Below are 5215 nucleotides of genomic sequence, written 5' to 3'. Positions count from 1 at the left end.
CAATGTAGCGCCGGAAAACTAAGAGAAACACTAGCATGTATGTTGCAGGGGTGTACAAAGGCAATTTGGTACTTCATTAGGACCTTGCCAACATTTTGAAGCTATTGAGGTTTACAGCATGTAATTAATCAATTGCATGCCATTATATCAGCAACTTATCTTGTCAGTAAGGGCTGGTGCGTGCAGCTCATTCATGCACATGCTCATTATAGGCTCAAATGATACGGCTTTGCAAAGCTGTCTTTCCCTAAATAATTCTGAAAATATGGCGCTGTATTTTTATTGATGCACATCCTACTGTCTTCACAAATTTTGTATGGAGGCGAGCATTGCTTGTGAGTCAGCAATGTCAAAGTCACTGCAACTTGCGTGAGACACTGGGTGCTGAGAGAGGTAAAAAAGTATTGCTGTTGGTGTCTTGGATAGCACTTAATAATATTGTCATGAGCTTTGTGTACACTGGCGGCTTCATCACTTCCTTGCCCTTGCCCATCCAACCATAACTACATGTGCTTGTCATGTCTCCAGTCTTGTGCAAGATCAGCATGTTTGCAGTGTCATTTCGACACATGCAAAATTTTCCTGTCATTTTCGAGTGAATCAGCCTGATGGCTGCAGCATGTTCCATGGCTGTGGAAGTGGAAGACGTGTTGGCATCTTCCTCACCTACGTTTTATAGATTCCCAAAACCAAAAATGGATGAGCAAGTGATGACACTTATTTGTTGTCTGCTTTGCTGAAAGTGATTTGTATATTGTATCATGTGTTTTTGGTCAGTCGTATGTCAGACGGGGAGTCAATACAAGAGTGCACGCTTGACTCATCTTTTCATGACGGAATTTATTATGAAAGCAGCAGGGGTTGCAGTACAAAACCATACCGTTGTGCATTATGTCATGTCACAGTGCAGCACTGAGGTAGTGTCACAAAGACGCTGTTGACCCGTGCCATTACACAAGGTACCACATTGGTTGACTACTCTATGTCAAGCCTATGAGACAGCAGCTTATAAGTTATGAATGACTGGTAACAGCTGATTTAACAATGCCAAAGCGAAGGTATCAACAGCAAGAATGTCATTAAACCACAATGGTGATATCAGGGTTTACAAATAGTTGCGTAAATAATCCGAAGCAACAAAAGGTTCTTGGCAGCCCAACCTTACCGTCTTTACCATAGCAATAACAATGATTTGGCAATCAATGCATAGCAACGTATGTTCATTTCTGCTGTACTGTTCATTTCTGCACGAACCCGAGACAATTTCGCACTTCCATTTACAAACGATAAAGAAAGTAACTACTGTGACATCGTATGATGTCGATGTCAGGACTACGGCACTGCAGGCAAAAATAGGTCGGCAACACAGTATTGGCAGACTCATCAAAAGCATAGAAGCAACAGCAACGGCACGGCATATCTTGCTTTGATATTAAAAATCTGCCACAAAAGCTGGCGATCGCTATGTTACGTGTGTCAAACAGTTCACCAAAGCTTTTCTTACGGTCAGTACCAAAACCAAAGATCCACAAACAAACCACTCACTAAACCGGCACCCCACACAGCGCCCGTTACCAGAACATGGCCGGTTAGCGTCAGCTTTCGTGTGTTTCGAGGTATTCCTTAATTCTGACTGCCAGATGCTGCCAGGTATTGTTGTTACAAAACCATTCCATGACGCCATCGAATAATGACGTAGTGGAGCGCATTTTTACAACCCTTGAAATTTCGCTACTCATCTTCGTTTTTGAACCTTGAAAGCTTACCAGCAGTTACAAGTAAGCTTTTCCCATAATATCTCCATCATATCTGACGCCTACCTCGGTATCTTCAAATGTGGAACATTGGCTTTAATAATATTCTGACACAGACGGCACTGATATGCTCCGTCATATATATATATATATATATATATATATATATATATATATATATATATATATGAGCACATCACAACAATAAACGCAAGAACAGCAGTACAACTTGTCCTGGCGCTTGCGTGCTGCAAAATGTACGTGTGTCTTCTACGTACGCAAATGATGCAGTATTTGTTATAATTTTTCTTTCTCTTTTTTCGTTGTCATGGTCCGTACCTGTCTGATTGTTATCACTTAAAAACTGGTTGATTTGTCTTTACCTTCGTCCTCATGACATTGCCGCTATAACTCAGGAGCCTCTAATAGACTTGGTTGTCTTCCACAGTGAGTGGCGGAAAGCATTTGCCACACGCTGCTTAAAGCCTTCATGCAAGATAAATGGATCACTTAAAATTGCCACTTTGGCGGCAACGGTGTCGGCCGGTGATGTATGGCCCCAGCGGCGCTGCACAGTTAGCACCGTTAGCTCAGCAGGGGAGGGCAGCTTCTCTAAGGAGCGTTCTGACCTGCCCCCTGATGCGCGATCTACGTCAGATACTTCCCGGTCCCAGACAACGGCGTTGACATGGTAGAAGCCGGGATAACGCTATCTATCCATGCATCGAACTCGTTCGGCAGTTAGGCCTGCCTCTTCTCCCTCCGTTTACTCAATGCATCTATTGCTGTAACGTGTCGAAAGCATCAACCTCCCCAGTGACATAGCTCGCCGTGTTGTTGACCGGGTATATCTTGGTACTTACCCGAACCCATTATATTACCCATATTTACCCATGAACACTTCGGGTATGACATACTGGGTACGTTGCCGTGGTTACTGGGCATAGCGGCCTGTCAGTAATCACACCTGGCATTGGTTACTTTCGTTATTGCTCGCTTTCGATGCATCTTCGCGCGTGATATATGACCAACACTAGCCTGCGAAATACCAAAGTCTCAGCAACAGGCCTGTCTTATTTGCTTCATAGCTCTGATATTTCTTAGCAGTTGGTTTTTATTTGCGGTCCTATGCGCTGTGGTTGATTGGGGCAGGCTCTCCTGGTCACCTGTTACCTGTAACGGGAGATTCACATGTTTTTATTTGTGGTCCTATGCGCTTTGGTTGATTGGGGCAGGCTCTCCTGGTCACCTGTTACCTGTAACGGGAGGTTCACATGTTCGACGCGTTATGAACCAACGGTGGATGTGGGACGTCTACATCGCTACGCTGCTTCTGCGCGCTGGTCGCATGCTTACAGCCGGCAAGTAAGTCAGGTCCTGTGGCTTTCCGCGGACGGACCTTCTTCAGCTGGCGCTGGACTAGAACCGCGGACGTTGGGCAAACATTGGGCCTCAAGTTTGTCTTGTGGTGTACCTACACCTGCACCGGCACGACGCAGGCACACGGCGCAGTCATCCGAGTTTGTCCTGCGGTGCAGCATACGACAGTGGGCAGGAAAGAGAAACGGATGGTGCTGCCATCTTTTGGTCATATTTCCTAGCCATTCCAGGGCGGACGCGGGCGTCGAGTGCTTGAATGAGTGCTTGGTGCTTGAGTGCTACGTGTGCTTGAACCGTGCCGCTTCACCAAATCTGTCCGCGGCGCCGCCATCGTTGTCACACTGGTGTCACTTATGGCAACGACCCAACAATGGCAGAATCCACGGAACAGTCTGCACTTGCTGCAGTCTGTTGTCACGTCGTAGAGCGTGCATAGTAATGTAGTGGGACAGTGCATACATGCCAAATCGTTACACAAACCAAACGCACGACAATCAGGATCCGCGAACAAGTCGAAAAAAGCATCCGTTTTCAGAACAGCGTAGATAGTTTCTGAACAAACAGAAGCTCCTCAAACTTATGCATGCCTTTGGATCGTTATATATCCAGCTTGTACGTGCATTGAATACGCGCAGTTGAGAACGCTGTAAATGCGATCTATTTTCCCAACCATAACCGCTTTTACAACGCTGCGAGTGTCAACAGGCTGGCGACCGACTGTGCGAGATGTCACCGAGTTTGGTCTTGATTCTGAGGGCCTGCTGTCGAGTTTGGCTCTGATTGTGTGGGTTTGTCCTCCGCTAAATCAGCCCGCTCCGCCCCGGGGTGGCATCGATTGTCGTGTTTTCGCCGACACTGGCGGCGTCCCGCGGACTGTTCATTTCGAAAGTGAGGATGATCAGCGTGACGGCTGGACGCAACGAGCGGAAACGAGGCGCGCCCTCCACAGAAAATAACCGACCGCACGAGACCGCCAGCCAGCGCCTTTGGCAGATGACATCAAGGGTCGCGGCAGACAGACTCAATACGACAATGAAAGCCAATGGTACGCTAGTAAAGCTGCACAGTCTTATGACGTAGAGATGGAAAAATACTGCACATTCGGAAGGCATGCATGTTTGGATCCTTTGCTTCCAACTGCTGTTTCGTGACGGTAGTCAGATGCAATTCATTGTGTTGACAGGGGGCGAGGGGGGGGGGGGGGGGGGGGATAACCGAAGTGTGATACATTCCAACCGATAGCCGAACTCCCGTCACAACATGAAGCTTGCTACTATTCTTAATTAATTTTGTCACAATTTGGTGGTCTCGGCCGAATATTGAGGGGCCATCGTAGACATTCGTGACAGGACGAAGCGGGCGGGCTAACCTTCCTCAAAGGACCTACTTCTTACTGCATTCATGGCATCGATGTCGAACAACAAACAACTGCAAATCGCCCCGAACCACTCAGAAACATTCGATTACTGACACCGTAAGCCCACTGCAGGATCCTGCGGCAAACACTTACGAAAACAGTTGTGCAATTCCACGGGGAAATATGCGGTCCGCACCTGCGAAGGCCTGGGTGGCGCCCCCGTACCTCACGGGCGCCGCCCAGGCCTCGCAGAATCACATCGCCCAGACCCCGCAGAATCCACCCCGCCCAGGCCCCGCAGGACCACATCGGTCAAGGTCTGGGCGGCACCCGCTCACCTGACGGTGTGTCGACGGCACGGCTGTCGTCGGGCCCGACGATCAGCTCGGCGCCGGCTCACGCGTCGGCGGCGAAGCCTCAGCGGTTGTGACCCCCGCCGGCGACCGGCTGGCAGCGATGGGGAGGGGAGGGCCTGCCGCTCGCCGGTCAGGCCTGGAAGCCAACGGCAGAGGTCAGATTGGGTGCCACACTAGCGCACGGCCAAATATAATTACATCCTTCCCCTTTAACTGGTTCGTGGCCCATCGGCCATCCCGGAGAGGTGGATGGTTGCATAGCAGAGCGGACGGCCAACGTTCCGCCGCGCTTGCCCCATCTTCGTTTTCTGAGCGGTCTTCAGTGATCATGCCTCAATGTCGGAGTGAATCAAAACGCTGCCGAATGG

Source organism: Pollicipes pollicipes, unplaced genomic scaffold (genome assembly GCF_011947565.3).
Source record: "Pollicipes pollicipes isolate AB1234 unplaced genomic scaffold, Ppol_2.1 Scaffold_2555;HRSCAF=2994_pilon_pilon_pilon, whole genome shotgun sequence".
Taxonomy (NCBI): domain Eukaryota; kingdom Metazoa; phylum Arthropoda; class Thecostraca; order Pollicipedomorpha; family Pollicipedidae; genus Pollicipes; species Pollicipes pollicipes.
The sequence above is the reverse complement of the archived record's forward strand: the minus strand, read 5'-3'. Positions refer to the sequence as shown.